The sequence below is a fragment of the Ranitomeya imitator genome, chromosome 1, assembly GCF_032444005.1.
Source record: "Ranitomeya imitator isolate aRanImi1 chromosome 1, aRanImi1.pri, whole genome shotgun sequence".
Classification (NCBI taxonomy): Eukaryota; Metazoa; Chordata; class Amphibia; order Anura; family Dendrobatidae; genus Ranitomeya; species Ranitomeya imitator.
This window is the reverse complement of record NC_091282.1, coordinates 1,014,556,085-1,014,583,807: the sequence shown is the minus strand read 5'-3', so window position 1 is coordinate 1,014,583,807 and position 27,723 is coordinate 1,014,556,085. Positions and strand designations below refer to the sequence as shown.

General features: G+C 42.3%; 1 protein-coding gene across 1 annotated transcript in view; it reads left to right on the top strand.

Annotated features, from left to right (window-relative positions):
* MGARP (mitochondria localized glutamic acid rich protein) overlaps window positions 1-27,723 on the top strand; it is an 89,616-nt gene that overhangs the window by 45,455 nt on the left and 16,438 nt on the right. The window lies entirely within an intron of this gene.

Sequence of the window (27,723 nt, the reverse complement as noted above, 5' to 3'; positions counted from 1 at the left end):
ATCAGAAAACTATACATATAAAGAGAGGGAACAACAGGATCACTCAAAAAATAACTAGATAGGAAAGAGGAGAGGACATCTACAGTATCCCTGTAAGACTCTAAAACTTAGTTGACCCTATCTGATCCGTGGAGGTTGGCACCCTAAAATTTGCCTAGTGGAACCCCTGATCAATATAATATGGTAACCTCTCATATGGCGTCCCTCTACATCGTCCTATATAGGACTGAAGACTTATCTCTTGGTCTCCTGATGAACCTGATATCTCATAGGGGAAACGCATAGAGCCGGTAACATGGTTTTGGAAAAATACTACTTTTTATATTCTGGGGGTATATTCCATTTTATACTGTACACTGTCCTGTTTATCATAACATTATCAATAGGCTTAGAAAATGTTTATTGCTATTTTGTCTTTTCTAGCCTTTAAAGGGAACCTAATTTCAAAGATAAAGCCGTGTGCACTACTACTAGTGGTGCCCAGGTAGGTTCCCACACCATGTGATACTAAAAGAAAGAACCTGGCACTCAACTTAATGCTTGTGAGATTTTAATCATAGTAGCCAAAAAACGTTTCGGTCCTATATCTATATCTGTCTCAGAGACAAGCGGGGACACCGCGTCTGGACACAAGCACAGCACCTATCAGCGTGAATAAGTCCATTCTGTGTGCCTAAACCTATCTGAATAAATACCAGACGCAGACCATGCTGTGCCTCATATGACACTACAGTCATTTACTTTTTTCATTATAGTACGTAAGGCTACGTTCACATTAGCGTTTTGCGTGTTTGCGTCGGGCGACGCAGCGGCGACGCATGCGTCATGCGCCCCTATATTTAACATGGGGGACGCATGGACATGCGTTGTGCTGCGTTGTGCGACGCATGCGTGTTTTTTTTACGCAAGCAACGGGCACAGAAAACGCAACAATTTGCATTTTTCTTGTGTCCAAATTTCTGCAAAAAAGGACGCCTGCGTCGCAAAACGCAGCGTTTTTGCGTGCGTTTTGGTGCGTTTTTATTTGCGTTTGTGCGTTGCGTCGCCGACGCAGCGGCGCACAACACAAACGTGAACGTAGCCTAACTGATGAAGGTCCAGATATAGGACCGAAACGTTTTTTGGCTACTACGATTAAAATCTCACAAGCATTAAGTTGAGTGCCAGGTTCTTTCTTTTAAAGGGAACCTGTCATCCCCAAAATCGAAGGTGAGCTAAGCCCACCGCCATCAGGGGTTTATCTACAGCATTCTGTAATGCTGTAGATAAGCCCCCAATGTAACCTGAAAGATGAGAAAAAGAGGTTAGATTATACTCACCTGGGCGGGCAGCCCGATCTGATGGGCGTCCCGGTCCGGGGCCTCCCATCTTCATTGGATGACGTCCTCTTGTCTTCACGCTCCGGCGTACTTTGTCTGCCCTGTTGAGGGCAGAGCGAAGTACTGCATTGCACAGGTGCCGGGAAAGGTCAGAGAGGCCCAGCACCTGTGCACTGCGTGAAGACAAGAAGAGGACGTCATCGTAAGAAGATGGGAGGCGCTGGACCGGACCATGATGCCCATCAGACCGGACCGCAGCGGCACCGCCCCCGGGTGAGTATAATCTAACCTCTTTTTCTCATCTTTCAGGTTACATAAATAGAACAAAACAGCACAACTAAAGGTACCTTCACACATAACGATATTGTTAACGATATCGTTGCTATTTGTGACGTAGCAACGATATCGTTAATGAAATCGTTATGTGTGACAGCGACCAACGATCAGGCCCCTGCTGGGAGATCGTTGGTCGCTGAATAAAGTCCAGAACTTTATTTCGTCGCTGGACTCCCTGGAGACATCGATGGATCGGCGTGTGTGACACCGATCCAGCGATGTCTTCACTGGTAACCAGGGTAAACATCGGGTAACTACGCGCAGGGCCGCGCTTAGTAACCCGATGTTTACCCTGGTTACCATGCTAAAAGTAAAAAAAAACAAACAGTACATACTTACCTACAGCCGTCTGTCCTCCAGCGCTGCGCTCTGCACTCCTCCTGTACTGGCTGTGAGCCGGAAAGCAGAGCGGTGACGTCACCGCTCTGCTTTCCGGCTCCCAGACAGTACAGGAGGAGAGCAGAGAAGCAGAGCGCAGCGCTGGAGGACAGACGGCTGTAGGTAAGTATGTACTGTTTGTTTTTTTTTACTTTTAGCATGGTAACCAGGGTAAACATCGGGTTACTAAGCGCGGCCCTGCGCTTAGTTACCCGATGTTTACCCTGGTTACCGGCATCGTTGGTCGCTGGAGAGCGGTCTGTGTGACAGCTCTCCAGCGACCAAACAGCGACGCTGCAGCGATTCGGATCGTTGTCGGTATCGCTGCAGCGTCGCTAAATGTGAAGGGGCCTTAAGAGGTAGGGTGCAGACGCCTCACAGGTACATACCAGTCCTAGTAAATACTTTTCCAAAAAAGTTGAGGCAGCACACCAAATCCAAAGTTATAAATTGCTTTTTAATAGCCCATGTGGCGACGTTTCGGTCCTGGGTACAGCCCTTTCTCAAGCAAATTAGTTTTCAGATAGAAAGAATCAAATAATGTAATACTGGCAGAATTATATATATATATATATATTGGGGGACTAGTGACCAGATAAATTATAGAGAAAAAAATATAACCATACAGCTACTTTATAGGCAGTTGTCAGAATGTCGGGTCACGACTAACAACTACTGGAACATTCCACTATTACCGAACATATTACATTATATCAGCTTCATTTAGCTTTCCTGTGTCAGCTTTTGTACACGACAACATGCATTAGTTAAATATCTGCCTCTGGCAGGCTAACAGGTCCTAGCCCATTGTCTGCAGGAATCGGGGTGTGATATGATTTCTAGCATGAATCCTCAGTTACCATTGCACCAATTACCGTTTGAAGTCATTTATACTGAAATAATATTCATCACAGTTATACCAAATCTTTTCTTTTATATAGTATGGTGGCTCTGACAGTGTTTTGAAGTTCTAAGGGATTTATGAAGATGTCACTAGTACAGTTTACAGTCATATCCCAGACCTATTAGCCAGTGTGAATGACCCAAAATTGAATTTTCTTGCAGATATTCCGGTATATACATTTCACTTTACATTTTGACACCTCCAAAGCAGTGGCAACGTCTGTTCCTCCATAAATATGAAGTGCCCACAAAACAGTAGTAAATGTACATGTACTATCTTGCAAGATAAGCAAAAACATAACTCCTGCATCTTCCTCCTCTCACTAGTGATTCCTAAGATGCTCTAAAAACAATCAAGGCTTTCTTTCTCCAGCAGTTATTCCCCTTAATACAACAGTCCCCAAATGCCTTATTTAGTATATGTAGTTCTTATAAAATATATGACACAATGTAAATATGACTTTATCATCCCTCCATACAATATTACTAGCTATAATCCATAGAACATTTTATAATCATAGCTAAGCATTATGCCTTAGCCCCACCATACCATGACTGAATAATACTGTCATACAGTGACCTAACAATACTATTGCAGAAGTAAATAACAGTGAAATACACTACTGTTCAAAAGTTTGGGGTCACCCAGACAATTTTGTGTTTTCCATGAAAACTCATACTTTTATTAATCAAATGAGTTGCCAAATGAATTGAAAATCTAGTCCAGATATTGACAAGGTTCGAAAAAAAATTTTTTATTTGAAATAATTTTTTCCTTCAAACTTTGCTTTCATCAAAGAATGCTCCCTTTGCAGCAATTACAGTATCTTTGGCATTCTAGCAGTTAATTTGCTGAGATAATCTGGAGAAATTTCACCCCATGAATCAGAAGCCCCTCCCACAAGTTGGTTTGGCTTGATGGGCACTTTTTGCTTACCATACGGTCAAGCTGCTCCCACAACAGCTCAATGGGGTTGAGATCTGGTGACTGTGCTGGCCACTCCATTACAGATAGAATACCAGCTGCCTGCCTCTTCCCTAAATAGTTCTTGCATAATTTGCAGATGTGCTTTGTGTCATTGTCCTGTTGTAAGATGAAATTGGCTCCAATCAAGCGCTGTCCACAGGGTATGGCATGGCGTTGCAAAATGGAGTGATAGCCTTCCTTATTCAGAATCCCTTTTACCTTGTACAAATCTCCCACTTTACCAGCACCAAAACAACTCCAGACCATCACATTACCTCCACCATGCTTGACAGATGGCTTCAGACACTCTTCCAGCCTCATTTCAGTTGTTCTGTGTCTCACAAATGTTCTTCTGTGTGATCCAAACACCTCAAACTTGGATTCGTCAGTCTACCACACTTTTTTTTCCAATCTTCTTCTGTCCAATGTCTGTGTTATTTTGCCCATATTAATCTTTTCCTTTTATTAGCCAGTCTCAGATATGGCTTTTTTTAACCACTCTATCCTGAAGGCCAGCATCCCGGAGTCGCCTCTTCACTGTAGACGTTGACACTGGCCTTTTGCGTGTACTATTTAATGAAGTTGCCAGCTGAGGACTTGTGAGGCGTCGATTTCCCAAACTACAAAGTACTCTAATGTACTTGTCTTGTTGCTCAGTTGTGCAGCAGAGCCTCCCACTTCTCTTTCTACTCTGGTTAGAGCCTGTTTGTGCTCTCCTCTGAAGGGAGTAGTGCACGTCGTTGTAGGAAATCTTCAGTTTCTTGGCAATTTCTCACATGGAATAGCCTTCATTTCTCAGAACAAGAATAGACTGTCGAGTTTCACATGAAAGTTCTTTTTTTCTGGCCATTTTGAGAGTTTAATGGAACCAACAAATGTAATGCTCCAGATTCTCCACTAGCTCAAAGGTCAGGTTTATAGGTTCTCTAATCAGCCAAACTGTTTTCAGCTGCGCTAACATACTTGCACAAGGGTATTTTAACCATCCATTAGCCTTCTTACACAGTTAGCAAACACAAAGTACCATAAGAACACACGAGTGATGGTTGTTGGAAATGGGCCTCTATACACCTATGAAGATATTGCATTACAAACCAGATGTTTGCAACTAGAATAGTCATTTACCACATTAACAATGTATAGAGTGTATTTCTGAATCATTTAATGTTAGCTTAATTGGAAAAAAACTGTGCTTTTCTTTCAAAAATAAGGAAATTTCTAAGTGACCCTAAATTTTTGAATGGTAGTGTACGTGTTGATTGCAATGCTTTATCATGATACAGGCTGAATAAAGAAAAGAAATACTGCTGTAATGGCATCTTCTTACAGAGTTTGCTGCATTATCTTCCTTTGGTCCGTTTTTACATCACATACCTATCCTCTCAATCATCTTCCATGGCAGCACAACTCTCCTCCATGGTAATACAACTCACCTCCATGGTAATACAATGCTCCTCCATGTTTAAAACACCAAAAAATGGAGTTCCATACACCAAGTAAAAAATATATAAATTTTATTGTAAATATAATTACATAATGAATCATAAGTTAACAAACAAAGAAACAAAAAAGAGACCCTAGTAAGGAAACAAGTGAAACTCGGGCATAAGCATCACTAAATGTCACCATGGTATTAATAATATATCTCTACCGATCATACAGACCACCGATGCATCCAGGAGGTCTGTATGATCGGTAGTGATATATTATTAATACCATGGTGACATTTAGTGATGCTTATGCCCAGGTTTCACTTGTTTCCTTACTAGGGTCTCTTTTTTGTTTCTTTGTTTGTTAACTTATGATTTATTAAGTAATTATATTTACAATAAAATTTATATATTTTTTACTTGGTGTATGGAACTCCATTTTTGGTGTTTTAAATGTGTATTGGGAGTATACACTTACCTTTTTATTACTTTATGGGTAGATATATAAAACCACTGGGATATTACTTATTATATGAAACCCATATCTTGTCTGTGAGTTTGAGTTTATTAATGCTCCTCCATGGTAGTACAACTCTCCTCCATGGCAGTACAACCCTCCTTCATCGCCATACAACTCTCCTCCATGGTAATACAATTCTCCATGGTAAAGCAACTCTCCTCCATGGCAGTACAACCTACTCCATGGCAGTACAACCTCCTCCATGGCAGCACAACCCTCTTCCATGGCTATACATCTCTCCATGGTAATACAACTCCCCTCCATGGTAGTACAACTCTCCTCCATGGCAGTACAACTCTCCTCCATGGCAGTACAACCCTCCTTGGCAGTACAACCTCCTCCATGGCAGCACAACCCTCTTCCATGGCTATACATCTCTCCATGGTAATACAACTCCCCTCCATGGTAGTACAACTCTCCTCCATGGCAGTACAACTCTCCTCCATGGCAGTACAACCCTCCATGGCAGTACAATCTCCTCCATGGCAGCACAACCCTCTTCCATGGCTATACATCTCTCCATGGTAATACAACTCCCCTCCATGGCAGTACAACCCTTCCCCATGGCAGTACAACTCTCCTCCATGGCAGTACAACCCTCCTCCATGGCAGTACAACCCTCCTCCATGGCAGTACAACCCTTCTCTATTGTAATACAACTCTCCTCCATGGTAGTACAATTCTCCTCCATGGCCATACAACTCTCCTCCATTGTAGTACAATCCTTATCCATGGCAGTACAACTCTCCTTTATGGGCATATAACTCTCCTCCATGGCAGTACTGTAAACTCTCCTCCATAGCAGCACATCCCTCCATGACCGTACATCTCTCCTCTATGACCGTACATCTTTCCTCCATTGTAGAACAATTCTACTCTATAGTAGTACAATATGGCAGAACAAAAATATCCCAATTAAATGCCATGAGTAGTTCACTGAACCAGACAGGATCTCCATAAACATTGTATGTTAGGTTATCCTATAAAAGTGCTTTCTCGCTGTTCTATGAACAAGCAGACTTTTAAGGGAAGCTGGCACTGAGTTGATGCTGCCCAAACCATGAGCTGTATGACTTAGAGTCTGGTTGACAGATTGCCACCAGGTAAATATAGTTTGAAGAGCTGGCCGGGGACCAGATGAGACTAATCCAACATTGTCCCTAGCCAGCTTCTCCTTGCTCCGCTCCAGGTGATTGACAGGTACACACATGGGAAATACCTGTTAATCAACTAGAGTGGTGCTGGGAGCAGCTCTTTAACCTATATTTTCTCTGAAGCGCTAAAGCATGTCAGTGAAAAAACATATCCACATTGTGGATTTGATGCTGATTTTTCCCTACATTTCTGCTGTGTTTCTGCATCAATATGTGCATGTGTTACATAAGAATACTATTTTGGTGAGAATTTCAACCAATGCATTGCAATGGAGAAGCTCGCAATGTATTATGCACAAAGAATTGACATGCTGTGAAATTTAAAATCCACACAAGCTAATTTATGTGCCAAAAATTTGCGCAAAGTGTAGTTGAGATTTAAAAAATCTGATTAACTTTGCTGGTACTGTATTACAATGTGGATTTTCTGCACGCAAACTCTCACAAAAAAATAAAAAAATACTAAATGTACACTATGTGTATTTAGCCGAAAGGAGAAATATAAATACACCTACATAAGTTATCCCATAAGTTATGCCATAGAGTCAAAATGCAAATAGTGAAGTAGAGCAATTAACTGTGAGGCCAGAATAAAATTGCAAAACTTTATTTAAACAAAGTTAAAATCAAAGTATAATTGTATATTTATTAAAAGAGAAAAAATACTGATGAGACAAAAAGGTGGTGAGTAAGCCTGGACCATGAGGGTATATTCCCACTTTTGGGAATTGCTGCGGTTTTGGCACTGCGTATTTATACAGCGTCAAAACCACAGCAGCCAGATATTACAGCATAATGGATGGGATTTCTATAAATCCCATGTCCACTATGCGTGTCTCTGTGAATCGATCACCTGCAGACATTGACATGCGTCTTTTAGGACCACAGCATGTGAATTACCTCTTGCGGAGACTCTAGAAAGATGCTGTGGAGATGATGTTCAGATCAGGGCATTTTGAGACCCATTGTAAAACCTTCAGCTTGCACCTTCGTCGTCTATTGCGGATTTTGACAGATATTTATGATCATTATCCATTTGTAGCAGCCATCCTCTGTTCAGCTTCAGCTTTTTTTTACAGATGGTTTTATGTTTCTATCAAGAATTTGTTGACATTTCATTCAATCCATTCTTTCCTCTACCCGTGAAATGTTCCCTGTGCCATTGGCTGCAATACAACCCCAAAGCATGATTGATCCACCCCCATGATTAATAATTGGTGAGATGTTCTTTTCCTGAAATTCTGTGTAGAGATTAGCAAACACTAAAATACTCGTGTGCTCGCTTCTCAAACCGAGCAATTCTAAATACTCGCATGCTCATTTTGATTAACGAGTATAATGGGAGTCAATGGAAAAGTTTTTTCCGGCTGACCCTACAAAGAGGTCTGGGGGGGGGCAGTGAAAATGTTGAAATCTAATATATAAAGCTGAATGTGTGTATGTGTGTGTGTATGTATGTCCGGGATTGGCATCTGCACCGTCGCAGCTACAGCCACAAAATTTTGCACAGTCACACGTCTGGACCCCGAGAGCGTCATAGGCTATGTTGTGAGGCGAAATTTTAACCCCGCGCGTTCCAATTCACCAAACAATTTTGCCCCTATCTACATAATGGGGAAAAAAGTGAAAGGACAAGTGTTGGAGGCGTGGCAGCTACAGCCACAAAATTTTGCACAGTCACACGTCTGGACCCTGAGAGAGTCATAGGCTATGTTGTGAGGTGAAATTTTAACCCCGCGCGTTCCAATTCACCAAACAATTTTGCCCCTATCTACATAATGGGGAAAAAAGTGAAAGGAAAAGTGTTGGAGGCGTCGCAGCTACAGAAACAAAATTTTGCACAGTCACACGTCTGGACCCTGAGAGCGTCATAGCCTACGTTGTGAGGTGAAATTTTAACCCCGCGCTTTCCAATTCACCAAACAATTTTGCCCCTATCTACATAATGGGGAAAAAAGTGAAAGGAAAAGTGTTGGAGGTGTCGCAGCTACAGCCACAAAATTTGGCACAGTCACATGTCTGGACCCTGAGAGCATCATAGGCTATGTTGTGAGGTGAAATTTTAACCCCGCGCTTTCCAATTCACCAAACTATTTTTCCCCTATCTACATAATGGGGAAAAGTGAAAGGAAAAGTGTTGGAGGCAAATTGACAGCTGCCAGATGTGAACAAGGGGGACTTAAAGAATGAGAGCGATGGCGCCAAAGAGTATATACCGTACAGTTGCTAAGGTGGGGCCCCGACATGGGATACTCACCACACACGGGGATATGAACACACACAAAATGCGCCACACACTACCACGTGCTTGAACACATATACCACCCTCAGCCCACATTTCACCACACATACACCAACCTCGCCACATAAAAGTCCAAACACAAAAGTCGCCGCTCAAAACTCACCACGCGCAAAACTCGCCACATGCAAAAGCTAGGCTCACGCAAAACTCGCCACAAGTGCAAAACTCACCTCATGGAAAACTCGCCACACGCAAAACTTGCACATGCGGAAAAATTGCCACATGCACAAAATTTGCAACACATGCAAAAGTTGCCTCACACAAAACTTGCACATACTCAAAAGGCACCAGACATAAAACTCACCATGCGCAAAACTTGCTGCACACAACTTGCTACACTAACCTGTCACATGCAACTCGACACACGCATGTCGCCACACAAAACTCATCTCACAAAAGTCGCTACATGCATGTCGCCACACGCAACTCAACACACACAACTTGACACACGAAACTCGCCCTAAAACACATACAAGTCTGGTATTATCCTTCAAAAATAAAAATCTGATTAATAAGCAAACTACAAGAGCAACAAATGTACCATATAGGAAATCCAGCAGCTGTCAGTCACATGACCTGTCTATTATGTGTATGTGTGAGCTAATATATACTGCCAGGGGGGAGGGCTTCCTGTTGGCTGGGGATTTATCAGGCTGCCAATTTAGCTTACAAATACTGAGGTAAAAATATTGACCAAATAACGTGTGAACGAGGTCTAATACAGGAGGAAATGACATACAGATATATACTATGTACAGGGGAGATAACACACAGGTATATACTATATACAGGAGGAGATGACATACAGGTTCATACTATATACAGGAGGAGATGACATACAGGTATATACTATATACAGGAGATGACACACAGATATATACTATATACAGGGGAGATGACACACAGGTATATACTATATACAGGAGGAGATGACATACAGGTATATACTATATATAGCAGGAGATGACATACAGGTATATACTATATACAGGGGAGATGACACACAGCAGGTATATACTATATACAGGGGAGATGACATACAGGTATATACTATATACAGGAGGAGATGACACACAGATATATACTATATACAGGGGAGATGACACACAGGTATATACTATATACAGGAGATGACATACAGGTATATACTATATATAGCAGGAGATGACATACAGGTATATACTATATACAGGGGAGATGACACACAGCAGGTATATACTATATACAGGGGAGATGACATACAGGTATATACTATATACAGGAGATGACATACAGGTGTATACTATATATAAGGGAGATGACAAACATGTATATACTGATGTGAAAATGAGAGGTGTGAGGTGAAAATGAAAAGGTGTGAGTGCAAAATGAGAGGATTGAGGGAAAATAGTGGAGTGATCGGAAAATGAAAGATGTGAGGTCGAAATGACAAGTGTTAGGGGGGAATGAGAGGTGTGAGGGGGAAAATAAGAGGAGTGAGGGGGAAAATAAGAGGAGTGAGGGGGAAAATGAGAGATGTGAGAGGGAAAATGAAAGATGTGATGGGGAAAATGAGAGGCGTGATGGGAAAATAAGAGAAGTGGGGTGCTATAACTAACCACAGATATTTACTATGCCCAGGCAACGCCGGGCTCTTCAGCTAGTGGATAATAAAAGTGCTGAGTGGAAAGAGAGCAAATTGGGGAAAACCCCTGGAAGCATCTTTGACTCCCAGATCGCTGCTGAGAACAACGGTGTCACACTTTTACTCCACATTAAGGAGTGACAATAAAGCATTTCTAACCAATGAGAAATTGCATTTTACAGGGGAAAAAAATGTTAAGAAACATTTTTCTTGTATATAAGGCAAAATTTAAAAATGATGCAAAAAAAATAATGTAAACCGAAATTCTTTTTTTAAATAAAAAAATAGGACATTTCAGTGTAATTTATGAAGGAATCAAGAACTTCCAAAAATAAAGGACTCACATCCACCTAGTATTAGACATAAAGGAGGGCCTCATACACATTCTGTTCAATTGTCATGTATTGGTCTCCTAGACTCATACCTATGCACTTTTACGTGTTATATACCAAGGAAATGATCTCCAGATCATGGAATAGTCTATGGGTGAGCAATATAATACAGATAAGGGTATATGCACAAGATAAGTAAAATTTCTGCATCATTTCCTCATCTCTTGGCAGGTGGTATTTTTTTGCCCTGTGTTTTTGATTGAAGTCAATGGTAAAAAAACGCAGGGCAAAAACGCACAGAGAATTTACATGCAGCAGATTATTTTCTGCACCAAATCTGCAAGTCAAAAGAACTCATGTGTGCATGACATGTCAGGTTTCCCGATCATTTTACTGGCATCAGGTTTTGTCACAAACCCAAACAGAAAAAAGTGACAAAAACGCACCAAATCTGCAACATGTGCACACAACCTAAATTTTTGGTCAAGTTTTTTTGACTGTTATATACCAATGAAATGTACTCCAGACCACGGAATAGTCTATGGATGAGCAATATAATACCAATAAATTTATGAACAAGTTGTTTGAGGATTATATTGCAACAAAATGTCCCCAAAAAGATGTAACACCCAATGGATGAGCAGTATAATACAATTAAATTTTGAACAAGCTTTTTGAGGGTAAAGGTACTGTCACACTAGACGATATCGCTAGCGATCCGTGACGTTGCAGCGTCCTCGCTAGCGATATCGTCCAGTGTGACAGGCAGCAGCGATCAGGCCCCTGCTGGGAGATCGCTGGTCGGGGAAGAAAGTCCAGAACTTTATTTCGTCGCTGGACTCCCCGTAGACATCGCTGAATCGGCGTGTGTGACACCGATTCAGCGATGTCTTTGCTGGTAACCAGGGTAAACATCGGGTAACTAAGCGCAGGGCCACGCTTAGTAACCCGATGTTTACCCTGGTTACCATCCCAAAAGTAAAAAAACAAACACTACATACTTACCTACCGCTCTCTGTCCTCCAGCGCTGTGCTCTGCTCTCCTCCTGCTCTGGCTGTGAGCGTCGGTCAGCCGGAAAGCAGAGCGGTGACGTCACCGCTCTGCTTTCTGGCTGCCCGGCGCTCACAGCCAGACCAGAGAAGCAGAGCGCCGAGGACAGACAGCGGAAGATAAGTATGTAGCATTTGTTTTTTTTTACTTTTTAGGATGGTAACCAGGGTAAACATCGGGTTACTAAGCGCGGCCCTGCGCTTAGTTACCCGATGTTTACTCTGGTTACCGGGAACCTCGGGATCGTTGGTCGCTGGAGAGCTGTCTGTGTGACAGCTCTCCAGCGACCAAACAGCGACGCTGCAGCGATCCGGATCGTTGTCGGTATCGCTGCAGCGTCGCTATGTGTGACGGTACCTTTACACACCAAGGAAATGTACTCGAGACCACAGAATAGTCTATGGGTGATCAATACAATAAAGCTAAAATTTTGAACACTTTTTAAGGGTTATTTACCAACTAAATGCATCCATGAACACGTAGTACTATATGGCTGAGAAATGTAACCCAGCAAAAAATTTTAACTTTTTTTTGAGTGTTATATATCACAAAAATATACCCCAGCACACAAAGTGTATGGATAAGAAATGTGAACAAGCAAGCAACATTTTCAAACGCTTTTTTGAACTGTTATATACCACCAAAATGAGACAGAAAGCACGTAATAGTCTATGGATGAATAATCTAATCCTGAAATAGTTTTCTATTCTATTTTTGTAAGTTTTACATACCACCGTAATGCAACAATGACTATAATAATAGTCTTTATTTTTATATAGCGCTAACATATTCCGCAGCGCTTTACATTTTGCACACATTATCATCACTGTCCCTGATGGGGCTCACAATCTAAATTCCCTATCAGTATGTCTTTGGAATGTGGGAGGAAACCAGAGTGCCCGAAGGATACCCACGGAAACACGGAGAGAACATACAAACTCTTTGCAGATGTTGTCCTTGGTGAGGACTATTTAACTATTTAAAATGTATGCATGAATCAATCATTGAATCCATAAAAAAATTGAACTATATTTTGAAAGTGTAGTTGAAATCATAAATGCTTTGCAGAAAGTGCAAAGCCAGACAGAAATTATGAGGAAAGTCATCCATAGACCCCTGAAGGGCAACAACTGGTGGGCCTCATTAAAGTATTGAATCACAAATACTTTATGTGCTGCTGTCATCTGGAGGTGTTAAAAAGTGTGGGCTAATCCATACTTTGTTCATGTTTATGAGAGTGAGAATGTCTACATTCTCTATTGACAGGCGAAAGTATCTGTATGTTATGACTCCCCCAGTGGCATTAAAACCCCGCTCAGACAAGACACTTGCAGCAAGGCAGCACAACACCTGTGCACTTGACCCCATCGCTTCCCACTTGCTCCCCAACCTCACTAACACGCTCATTCCAGCCCTATCTCATCTCTTCAACCTATCGCTATCTTCTGGTACTTTCCCCTCTGCCTTCAAATATGCCACCATCACACCCATCCTCAAAAAAGCTAACCTTGACCCAACTGCTATGCCCTGCTATCACCCCATATCACTGCTCCCGCTTGCTTGCAAACTGCTTGAGCAGCATGTCCATGGTCAACTTTCCTCCCACCTCTCATCTAACTCTCTTCTTGACAACCTCCAATCTGGCTTCCGCCCCCACCACTCCACCAAAACTGATCTGACCAAAATGACTAATGACTTACTCACAGCCAAAGCTAACAGACAGTTCTCCATCCTCCTCCTTCTCGATCTGTCCTCTGCTTTCGACACAGTCGACCACCTCCTACTGCTACAGATTCTTTCTTCCCTCGGCCTTGCCCTGTCCTGGATTGCCTCATACCTTTCCAACCGCACATTTAGCATTTCCCACTCCCACACTACCTCCTCATCCCGCCCTCTCTCTGATGGAGACAAGGCTCTGTCCTAGGGCCTCAACTTTTTTCCATGTATACCCTTGGCCTAGGACAACTCATAAAGTCCCATGGCTTCCAGTACCAACTATAAGTGGATGACACTCAGATCTACCTCTCTGGCTCAGATGTCGCCTCTCTTCTGTTCAGAATCCCGGAGTGTCTGTCAGACATATCCTCCTTCAACTCTCGTTTCCTAAAACTCAATGTAGACAAAATCAAACTCATCATCTTTCCCCCGTCTCGTGTATCCCCCCTACCTGAACTATCTATTATAGTAAATGGCATCACGCTCTCTCCCGCACCTGAAATCCACTGCCTCGGGGTAACTCTCGATTCTGCCCTGTCCTTCAAACCGCACATCCAAACCCTTGCCACCTCCTGTTGCCTCCAACTCAAAAATATTGGCAGAATCCGTCCCTTCCTCAGCCCACAATCTACTAAAACTCTTGTGCATGCCCTCATCATCTCCCGCCTCGATTACTGCAACACCCTCCTCTGTGGCCTCCCCGCTAACTTCCTTGCACCACTCCTGTCTGTCCTCAACTCTGCTGCTCGGCTAATCCACCTCTTCCCTCGCTACTCCCCTGCTTCACCCCTCTGCAAATCCCTCCACTGGCTCCCAATTCCCCAACGAATCCAGTTCAAACTACTAACACTGATCTACAAAGCCATCCACAACCTGTCCCCTCCCTATATCTCTGAACTAATCTCCCACTATCTTCCCTCACGTAATCTTCGATCCACCTAAGACCTCCTTCTCTCCTCCACACTTATTCGTTCCTCACACAACCGCCTCCAAGATTTCTCCCGAATATCCCCCATCCTCTGGAATTCCACACCTCAACACGTCTGATTATCCACCACCCTCGGATCCTTCAGACAGAACCTGAAAACCCATCTCTTCAGGAAAGTCTACAGCCTGCAATAACCATTCTGCCACCTCACCAACCACCCGAGCTGCCGCCACGTCACCGACCACCCAAGCTGCCGCCATGTCACCGACCACCCGATCTGCCGCCATGACCACCAGAGCTGCTGCCACGACCACCAGAGCTGCCGCCTCACCACCACCAGTGCTGCAGCACACCAACCTCCTGTCTCTTCCCCACTATCCTAAAGAATGTAAGTCCGCAAGGACAGGGTCCTCTCCCCTCTATACCAGTCTGTCACTGTAAATTTGTTTACTGTTAACGATATCTATAACTCTGTATGTAACCCCTTTTCACATGTACAGCACCATGGAATTAATGGTGCTATATAAATAATAATAATAATAACACCTTCAAGGGACAAAGAGGGACAGTCCATGCCCGTTGTCCAGCTTTGAGACCCAATAGTTGAAAGTTGCAGAGGAATTGGGGAGTACACTGGTTTGATTGGCCAGGTATTGTTGACCATCTTTAAAAACTTTTGCCTTCGTCAAAAATACCCCGTCATCAGGCACTGGGCTGGTGTTATGAAATTGGCTCAATGCTTTAACAGTGTACCTCTGCCTCTGCTATGTGTTTCCCTGGCCTCTCCTCCTTGGTTGGACAAGGAAGCTTTCCTCCTGCTGCTATCGTTGTCTGATGATATTTTTTTCATCATATTTTCCACAATGGCCTTCTGGTATAGCACCATTTTAGAAGACCTCTCCACCTCAGGAAGAAGAGATGCTGGGCTGGCTACAATCTCTCTGTGTTATGTCTTCCTCCATTCTCTCTTCGTCCATATGCAAAGCTTCATATTTAATTAGGCACAGGAGTGGTATAGTTGTGCTGACTTGTGGAGCACTCAAAGTCTTGGAGAACCACAAAAATGTCAGACATCCATGCCCACTCTTCAATTGTTATGTGTGGAGGCTGACCAGAATACAGATGGGCGTGTTGAAGCTGGAACTCAACCACTGGCCTCTTCTGCTCACAAAACTTTTCCAACATGTGCAGTGCAGATTTCTAGCACGTGGTGATGTCACGCACCAGTCTGTGAGCTGGCACTTGCATGCGCTACCAGAGCGGTGGCAACAGTAGCAGTCTTGCGGAAATGGGCACTGACGTGCGTTACCTTGACCAGAAGCTCTGGCAAATCTGGGTACATTTTCAGAAACCACTGAACTAGCAAGTTAAGCACATGTGTCAAGCATTTTATGTGTGTGAGAGCTTGCCAAGCTTCATAGTTGTCACCAGGTTACACCCATTATCACACACAATAAGGGTGTTGGGAAGGGCATGAGTGATGTCCTTGGACACGTGCTGGTACAATGCAGGGATGCCACACCAGGAGAAAAAGTAGCGGCTGGGTACCAAGTACCAAGAGACGGCAGAAATCCTCCGTCTCTATCAGCCTAAGTGGCAACATTTCCACAGCAAGCAGCCTGGAAATCTGCCCATTTAGCATTTGGGCCTGTGGGTGGGTGGCTAGGAACTTTCTTTTTCATTCCAAGGCGTGGGGTAGGGACAGCTGACTGCTGTGCTAGAGCAAGTATTTGGAAAGGCCTCATGGTATTAAGTTACAATGTGCAAGGATAGGTGCATGGCAGGAGGCATCTGCGCCAGTGTTTCGGACAGGGGATTGGGAAGCACCTATCACAGGGGAAGAGGCAGTGGTGTCTCCTATGGCACCAATTTTAGACTCAGGTGTTCGGCCCACCAAGTTGGGTGCTCTTTGCATGGCACAGGTTCTAAATGGCCATTTTGTTTGTCTCAGAACACTCTTTAAAAAATGTTCCAGACTAGGGAACACCTAACTCTTTGATGGAGAAACTCAGGACTGTCGGTGCTTTGCGGAACAGTTTCCCGCCTTGTCACTCTGGTCACCTCCCTGTCTGTTTTGGTGCTGCCAATCTCTCCCCCTCAGAGATGCTGGCCTCGCTCTGCATGCCAGCTTTCCAGGTTGGGTCAGTGACTTTGTCTTCCACAACTGCGCCCTGGTACTGAAATGGAAGCATACAACATTTTTAAAATCTTTTTCAGTTTTAGAGATCACAGAAATGTTCACAGACCATGCAACACTGTATGGCTGAGAAATGGAAGCCTACAACATTTTTACAACTTTTTTCAGGTCACAGAAATGTTTCCAGACCACGTAACACTGTATCACTGAGAAATTGAAGCCTACAAAAACTTTTTTTCAGTTTTAGAGATCACAGAAATGTTCCTAAACCATGTAATACTGCATGGCTGAGACATGGAAGCCTACAAAATTTTTAACAGATTTTTCTCAGTTTTAGAGATCACAGAAATGTTCACAGACCATGCAACGCTGAATGGCTGAGAAATGGAACCCTACACAATTTTTTTAAGCTTTTCCTCAGTTTTAGAGATCACAGAAATGTTCACAGACCACATAATACTGTATCAACAAAAAACGTGTGCACAGCTCTATATGAAGGTGCCCAGGTAGGTTCCAAAACCGTGGTGATACATATAAGAAAAACCTGGCACTCAACTTTATATAGGTGATATTTTATTATTCCAAGCGGAGGTGCAGTAACAGCAAACGTTTCGGTCATAAACACATGACCTTCATCAGTTACGTAAAGTGATTGCTGGTGAAGTAAGTGTTAGCTCTGTTTAACAGACTATAGTGCTAATTGCCCTTTAAGGGGAGGCACTGGTTAGAATACTCAGGTATGGGCGCAGCCCTGCTGTGGTGCTGCAGACGCGGAGTCCACAGCTTATCTTGACAAGGGATAGCTCAGGCGAAACGCGCGTCGGGCAGGTGCGGGCTGCCATGGGGTCTCTGGTACTGGTCAGTATTACATTGGATCTCCTTCCTTATGGCACCATGACACTTTGTCTCTATAGGACGAGGCATTTATACTGGTAATATAAGCACATGTGGTAGTGACTCTACAAGCACTACATTACAATCTTTATTTGCACTTTCTGACACTATGACACTTTATTTCTATATGACTACGTTGTATTACATTGAATATATGTGCAATTTTTATATACTATTGACTTATAATATCCACTGTATACTATAATTATTTGGCACTTTATTGCAATATATTATTCTTTTTATTTTGTGGATTTTATAGTCAATAACTATCATCTTATATATTTATTCTATATGTAGGTTCTGGAGATCATATTACATAGGTGCCATATCAACTATATTGTATACACTTTATTGTCCACAACTATTATTTTTTATATTTGTACATTTGATAGGTTAATTTATTGGAATTATCCTAGTTGTGTGACATTATGTATTTTTTTAACTCCGTGACAACCCGTATTTCATTTCCATTTGTCTTGTTCTTTCCCCTATATTATGTATTCTGCCATGTTTTTATGACACAATAAAATTATTTGTTCCAATATATTTGTTGTAGCCGTGCATCATGTAGGTATTATAATCTTGAGTGGATGCACCTCATATACTCTCTGTTTGGTGTATATGTATATTCAAGATTGGAAAACAGACAACTACCGTATGTCTACTAAACGAAAAACAAGAGTACCTAGAAAGGGGCCTAACCATATTCAGGATATATTAGGTTGTATCAGAACAGAAAAGTGAGGGTAAGACTTCAATACAGTAGTGCATATAATAACAGCAGAGAAAATAGATCAGAGAACCTGGAATCTAACATCGAAAAATGGGTCAAAAACGTCATTAGTTCGTCAAATCATATCTATTTCTCTGACGCCCATGACGGGACCACGGAGAGAGGGGATCCGCCCACCAAGGACAGGAAACCTACAGATGAAAAGGCGATACCTCTCTTCCGCATCAGTTGGTTTCCTGTCCTTGGTGGGAGACCTACAGACTCACCTTAAGAAGATGACACCGTCATGGGATTCCGGGGCCAATCAGTCCGATTCAGGCAGCGGGGGTCCCCCTGCCTCGGCTGGTGTGGCGACCCGAGGCGCCACCACTGGGGCTAGTGGGCCTCTAGGGTGCGCGAAGAGAGGTGGCATGGATCACGGCCACCTCTCTAGGTAAGGCAAACAGCAGCAGTGGTATCCAAAGGGGGTCCCTCTATGGATAGGAGCTAACACTGCCTCCCCCAGCGTCAGTCTGCGGGCTGAAGTTCCCGGGATCAAGCAACATGCGGCAAATGTGTGGTGCCATCTTGGATCCCCATCTGCGCATGCGCGAGATTGGGCAAGATTTCACGCGGCGCGGGTCGCTCTGTGCATGCGTGGCCAAAGCAATGCACCACGAATGCGTGGGATACAGGCCGCGATTGTCGCTCTCTGCGCATGCGCGAGCCCGAGAACGCGATTGCCGTTCTCTGCGCAGGTGCGGGATTAAGAATGCGATCTTGCGTAGGGACTACGCATGCGCGGGCAGGCAAGATGGCGCCATCCACCGCTATTTCAAGAAAGCACACCTGGGAGCAGAACGCTTCCAGTGGAGACCGACCAGCATTCGCCAGCCATGAACGACCCAGAGCAGGCATCTTCCCTGTCCAGGTCATCTCCACTGCCGCCGCCGCCGCCACAGCAGCAGAAGCGACGACCCCAGAAAGGACACCAGGATACTACCGGCAAGGGACGCTCTGGATCACTGCACAGCAAGGAGTCCAGTACAGCGTCTGGCACAAGGGATAAACCGATAACAGACACGGATCGTCCCCAACCGGTATTTATGGGTCCATAAGGTGGTAAGTGATCTCCGTGAAAGCTAGTGATAGTAAGGGCCTATATTTGTCTTTTCTTGCTATAGGGGAAGAAAAGCACAGGCAAAACTAAGCATAAGATATGTGCTCTGTGTAGAAAGCATCTTCCATCTTCGTGGAAAAAGAGACTTTGCAGTGTTTTCATTCAACAGACAGTGTCCAAAGGGCTTCCCGGGATCGCAGCAGACCTTAAAAACCTTATCAGGGACTAGGTAGAAGATACCTTTAGATCCCTTAGAGAGGGAAAAAAAGCAAAGGAAGACCAGGCACAGATCCCCGACTCCTGAGTCCAGCGATTCGGGGGAAAATGTGGATTCGAATACGTCTAATTCTTCCTCATCATCATCATCATCATCATCTTCCTCTGGAGGTCGTAGTTGCTTTCCTCTAGAGGAAACGGACAGTCTTGTAAAGGCAGTTAGGAGCACTATGGGACTAACAGACCCTCATCCGAAAAGATCGGTTCAGGACATAACGTTTGGAGGTCTCAACCAAAAAAAGAGAAGGGCATTTCCTCTTAATGAGAAAATCCTAGCATTAATTAAAAAGGAGTGGGCACTATAAGGAAGGCACTACTTACGCCAAAAAGGAAATATCTGCTTGATGACCAATATTGTTCCTTTTGGGAAAAGGCGCGTAAGCTAGATGTTGCCATCGCTAAGGCATCTAAAAAATATGCTCTTCCATTCGAGGACATGGGGGTCCTGAAAGACCCAATGGACAAAAAGGCAGATGCTTTCCTCAAAAGTTCATGTGAGGCAGCTGGTGGAGGGCTAAAACTGGTGGTTGCTGCCACATGTTCCCTAATGGTATGGTTAGACCAATTAGAAATCCAGCTTAAAAACAGGTCATCTCATGACTCAATCTTAAATACCTTGCCAGTAATGCGTGGAGCTGCTGCCTTCTTAGCAGATGCCTTTGCGGATTCGATCAGACTATCTGCTAGGTCAGCGGCATTTTCTAATGCCGCAAGACAAGCCCTTTGGCTAAAATGTTGGCCGGGAGATCTCCAGACAAAGTCTAAATTGTGTACCATCCCCTGTGAAGGAGAATTCCTATTCGGGCCCACTCTAGACGACATCTTAGAGAAGGCGGGTGATAAAAAGAATTAATTCCCCTCCCTCGGTTTCCCTTCCTACAGGAGGCCCTTTCGGAGCAAGAGGTTCTTCCGAAGGAAGCCGGGGAAAAATCAAGACAAGTGGGAAGATAAAAGAAACAAAAACAAGGGATTCATATTCAATAAGAACCCTAACGACAACAAAAAGCCTACCCAATGAAGGCTTGCCCCAGGTGGGGGGAAGACTGTCCCTCTTTCAGCCTGGGAGAAAATTACCAGCAGTCCTTGGATTTTGAATATAATAAAATCAGGACTAAAGCTAACATTTCCAAAACTTCCTCGTCCCTCCTTTATGACGACATCACTGAGGTCTTCTTAGGAAGAACAACTAGCGTTAGAAAAATAATTCATGGGACTAGTGAGCAAAGAGGTTCTCCTGGAGGTTCCCCCGCAAGAAAGAGGGCAGGCATATTACTCCCCTCTATTCCTGAAGAAGAAACCGGACGGATCTTTCAGGACTATATATCAGGACTATAGATAATGAAAATCTTGATGATAATATATTTTTAACCCCAGAAGAACAGGAGACGCTGAATACTTTACAAAGTCTTTTGGACTAACAGATACCACCAAAAATCTGGTAAGCTACCCAAATCTATTGTACCAACCTCCACACGATTTCTGTCCATTTCAATGTTCTCAAATATTGAATTATTTGTAAAAATGGTTAGTGAGGAATTTAAACCTATATCATCTTCGTTACCTTATGATAATCTGACTAGAGACGAACGAGTAGCTCTGACACAACTCAAAAAAATGGATGACATTATTATAAAACCATCCAACAAAGGTGGGAACACGGTATTGTGGCCAACTGTACAGTATGAGAAGGAGGCAAGACGACATCTTTCTGATGTAGTGACATACAAAAAATTGACATATAATCCGTTATCCAGTTATCAAGATCAACTATTTTCCATATTATCTACTGCAGAAACGTTGGGAATAATCACTAAATATGAAATGGAATGTTTATTTAAGAAAAACCCTAGGATTGCGTCATTCTACCTCCTACCTAAAGTTCACAAAAATTTGGAATGTCCGCCTGGAAGACCAATCATTTCAGGTATTAATAACATGTGTGAACCAATATGTAGATTTATTGACCATATTCTGAGGCCATTTGTGGAAGAACTACCTTCATACCTGAAGGACACATCAGATATCCTTCGCAAAATTGATGGTGTGCAGATTCATTCGGACACACTTCTGGTTGTGTGTGATGTTGAATCTTTGTACACCTCCATTAAACATGAGGATGGTATTAGAGCAGTTAAGTTCTTTTTGGAAACATCTAACATGGAGGTAGAGATGATTACCTTTGTCCTTGAATTACGCAGATTTGCACTTACTCATAATTTATTTTTATTTAAGGGGTCCTTCTTCCTGCAGCTCCAGGGAACAGCTATGGGGGCATCCTGTGCGCCCTCATATGCCAACCTGTTCCTGGGGCTGTGGGAGAGGGACCTCTTTTCATCTGATTATATACCCCTCAGTGATAAGGTATTGTCTTGGAGTAGATTCATAGACAATATATTTTTTTCTATGGCAGGGCACGGAGGAAGATCTTCACACATTCATTGGGTCATTGAACATGAATGACCTAAATATCAAACTAACTTACAAATCAGGAAGACAAAATATGGAATTTTTGGATGTTTTATTCAACGTTGATGATCTGGGCTGGATACAAACTGATGTGCATCGCAAACCAACTTCTGTGAACACTTTACTCCATGCTGAATCTTCAAATCCTAGAAATTTGATTAATAGCATCCCAACGGGACAGTTTGTTAGAATGCGCAGGATATGTTCTGATGATGCTAAGTTCGAAGCACAGGCCAGCGATCTTAGGAAACGATTTTTAAACAGAGGATACTCAGATACCGTTACACAGAAGAGCTACAGACGAGCTACATTTACCAGACGATCTGATCTTTTATATCAACGTAAGATACCTAAGGATAACAATATTGTAAGATTTATTTCTACGTTTAACCCCTTAGTGACGGAGCCAATTTTTTAAAATCTGACCAGTGTCACTTTATGTGGTAATAACTCTGCAACGCTTCAACGAATCCCAGTGATTTTGAGACTGTTTTTTCGTGACATATTATACTTTCTGATAATGGTAAATGTAGGTCAATATGTTTTGTGTTTATTTATAAAAAAAATATCAAAAATTTGAGAAAAATGTTAAAAAATTAGCAATTTTCAAAATTTGAATGATTATCCCTTTAATCCAGACAGTCATACCACAGCAAACCATTAATAAATAACATTTCCCACATGTCTGCTTTACATCAGCATCATTTGTAAAATGTTATTTTATTTTTTTAGCATTTTAGGAGGTTTAAAATTGTAGCAGCAATTTTTCATTTTTTCAAGAAAATTTACTAAATGTATTTTTTTAGGGACTTATCCATGTTTGAAGTGACTTTAGGGGTCTCATATATTGGGAAACCCCCAAACGTGATACCATTTTAAAAACAGCACCCCCTGACATATCAAAAACTGCTGTCAGGTAGTTTATTAACACTTCAGGTGCTTTACAGGAATTAATGCAAAGTGGTATGACAGAAATGAAAATGTGTATTTTTACCACCTAAATGCCTCTAACTTCTGAACAGGTTACAACAGCCGTCAGACTCTAAGGTCGCTATTTGGTCATGAATTGCCATGGCAAACATCAGGACCACACAATCATGATCTGAGGGCACCAATTTGGATAAAGAGGAAGCCCCCACACTCTGTTAACCATATATAATGATGTAGTCACTATTTACAGCAGCATCTAAGGGGTTAAACAGAGTTGGACGGTGCAAACACTGATCGTGGCTGATGCAGAAAGTTGTCAGCTATAGTGTACAACCGACAGCTGCTGGATTGTCTCCTGTATGGGGAGGCTATTCTCTTATATCTCAGGTCAGTTAAAAGGCGTATTGGCGGTCATTAAGGGGTTAATGGCAGAAATGGTGAAATGTGGGCAGCCATGAACAAATACTGGAATCTATTGAAAATGGATGACTCTCTCTCCAGATATATTGCGTCACATCCTACAATTACCTACCGTAGGTCACAGAATATAAGGGACATCCTTGTCAAGAGCAATTTTGAACCTAAAGTGAAAAATATTTTTGAATCCAAGGGACCTCCTTGGGGATGCAAATCCTGTGGGTCATGCGTTGCATGCTCAAATGTTGAAACTACAAAAACTTTTTCTAATTCTTCTAATTCCAAAATCTACAAAATTACTCATAACATTTCTTGTAAAACTTTAGCTGTCATATACAGTGCTAAGTGTCCTTGTAACAAACTGTATATAGGACTAACATCACGCGAATTGCGTAGAAGAGACCGGGAACACGTCCTGGACATTATAGCGGCAGCAGAGACCACTAATTTTGCTGAACTAAAAACAATCCCCCGGCATTATAAATTATATCACAATTGTGATCCATCTACCTTCAAGGTAAGTGGCATAGATAAAGTCATTATTGATAACCATGGTGGAGATTGGAAAAAACTTTTAGCTCAAAAAGAATCAAGGTGGATTACTATTTTAGATACTATGGCACCAAAGGGTCTCAATGAGACCATTAGTTTTGCTCCCGTCCTCTAATGTGTTTATGATTTTCTTTCCTCCCCTCCTTTCTCCCCTTTGTTTTGTTTTGAGATGTGTATGTATATATGTGTATATATATGTATGTGTACTTATTTTATTAGTTTTAATCGTAGTATCATTGTGTTGGTTCGTACATATGTATGTGTGCGCACTGGTGTTGTGGGCATTTGCGGCACATATATTGTTTTTTATGTGGTTTTTATTTGGATTTTCTCTGATCACGTTATATTACTTATTTACTAATTATTATTCTTTTTTTAGATCTTTTGCCATATTTTTATATAATTTTTGCTTCATAACATCATGTTTATTGTATTTGACTGTTTTCATGTGCATATATTCATGTTGTTTATGCACTGCCCTTCACTGTTATACACTGCATTATAATCACATGTTAACTATTATATACCCATATATATATTTTTTATTTGTTATCCTAGCTTATGCTAATTTCTAACCCTCCCCTTCTCTTTATTTATATTTTCTTACTCACATGTGATTCTTTTGCGTTTTGATAGTAGCGCCGGGTATACATTATGCTCACTGCTGTGTCACACTTACTCGCCACACTTCACCGTCACTCCAGGTTGGAGCGCAAGCTGTTGTTTTTCTCCCCCACGTGGTGCGCTCCGAGGAGATGCGTCATGTGGGAGGAGTTTAACTCCGGCGTTACCATGCATGGCAAAATACACGCACCTAATCCCAGCTGTTCGTTTTCAACTTATTGCGCACAACACCACCGATTAGTCTTTTATCAGTTAAATACTGTTCCACATGTCACTATTCCATTCCCTTGTCAAAGCTCAGGCGAAACGTGCATCGGGCAGGTGCGGGCTGCCACGGGGCTCTTTCTATGGTTAGTATCCCACTGGATTTCATCTCTCTTTTTGACATTATGACACTTTGTCTCCTTAAGATTTATGCTTATTATTGAGATATACAGTGGGGCAAAAAAGTATTTAGTCAGTCAGCAATAGTGCAAGTTCCACCACTTAAAAAGATGAGAGGTGTCTGTAATTTACATCATAGGTAGACCTCAACTATGGGAGACAAACTGAGAAAAAAAAAATCCAGAAAATCACATTGTCTGTTTTTTTATCATTTTTTTTGCATATTATGGTGGAAAATAAGTATTTGGTCAGAAACAAACAATCAAGATTTCTGGCTCTCACAGACCTGTAACTTCTTCTTTAAGAGTCTCCTCTTTCCTCCACTCATTACCTGTAGTAATGGCACCTGTTTAAACTTGTTATCAGTATAAAAAGACACCTGTGCACACCCTCAAACAGTCTGACTCCAAACTCCACTATGGTGAAGACCAAAGAGCTGTCAAAGGACACCAGAAACAAAATTGTAGCCCTGCACCAGGCTGGGAAGACTGAATCTGCAATAGCCAACCATCTTGGAGTGAAGAAATCAACAGTGGGAGCAATAATTAGAAAATGGAAGACATACAAGATCACTGATAATCTCCCTCGATCTGGGGATCCATGCAAAATCCCACCCCGTGGGGTCAGAATGATCACAAGAACGGTGAGCAAAAATCCCAGAACCACGCGGGGGGACCTAGTGAATGAACTGCAGAGAGCTGGGACCAATGTAACAAGGCCTACCATAAGTAACACACTACGCCACCATGGACTCAGATCCTGCAGTGCCAGACGTGTCCCACTGCTTAAGCCAGTACATGTCCGGGCCCGTCTGAAGTTTGCTAGAGAGCATTTGGATGATTCAGAGGAGTTTTGGGAGAATGTCCTATGGTCTGATGAAACCAAACTGGAACTGTTTGGTAGAAACACAACTTGTCGTGTTTGGAGGAAAAAGAATACTGAGTTGCATCCATCAAACACCATACCTACTGTAAAGCATGGTGGTGGAAACATCATGCTTTGGGGCTGTTTCTCTGCAAAGGGGCCAGGACGACTGATCCGGGTACATGAAAGAATGAATGGGGCCATGTATCGTGAGATTTTGAGTGCAAACCTCCTTCCATCAGCAAGGGCATTGAAGATGAAACGTGGCTGGGTCTTTCAACATGACAATGATCCAAAGCACACCGCCAGGGCAACGAAGGAGTGGCTTCGTAAGAAGCATTTCAAGGTCCTGGAGTGGCCTAGCCAGTCTCCAGATCTCAACCCTATAGAAAACCTTTGGAGGGAGTTGAAAGTCCGTTTTGCCAAGCGAAAAGCCAAAAACATCACTGCTCTAGAGGAGATCTGCATGGAGGAATGGGCCAACATACCAACAACAGTGTGTGGCAACCTTGTGAAGACTTACGGAAAACGTTTGACCTCTGTCATTGCCAACAAAGGATATATTACAAAGTATTGAGATGAAATTTTGTTTCTGACCAAATACTTATTTTCCACCATAATATGCAAATAAAATATTAAAAAAACAGACAATGTGATTTTCTGGATTTTTTTTTCTCAGTTTGTCTCCCATAGTTGAGGTCTACCTATGATGTAAATTACAGACGCCTCTCATCTTTTTAAGTGGTGGAATTTGCACTATTGCTGACTGACTAAATACTTTTTTGCCCCACTGTATAGACATATATGGGCATATTGGGGTATTTCACCAACATTACACTTTACTTGTATCCTTTGATATGGTGATATCTCCCACTTTCTGGCTCATCACTATATTGGGCATATGTATGCATATTATAATGTTATAAACTACTTGGCACTTTATTGCACCATGACACTTTTGGTTTATAGGTCTTACCCCTAATATTTTTTATACATATATATTATGATGGTATTATTGACCTATACAAACCCATCTCTTACTGCAATTTTTGCACATTAGTTTTGTATAGTAATAACTAATTCTTGAGCCATGTTGCCCTTTAGTTAAAAAATGTTGGTGTTTATTTTATGTGGGTATCTATACATAGGAATGTTACATGTTCTAGTGTCCCTTTAATAATTTTTCATTACTGATATTTATAGTTGATTTTAAATATGGGTCATTATGAACTATATATATTGTGATAGCCCCTGTGACATCTCGTACTTTTATCCATCTGTTTTCACTTTCAATTGTACCATGGATTGTGTTATGTTTTTATGATTAAATAAAATTACGTTTATTATATTTGCTGTCGTGCATTATATTGTAGGTATATAGTACCTG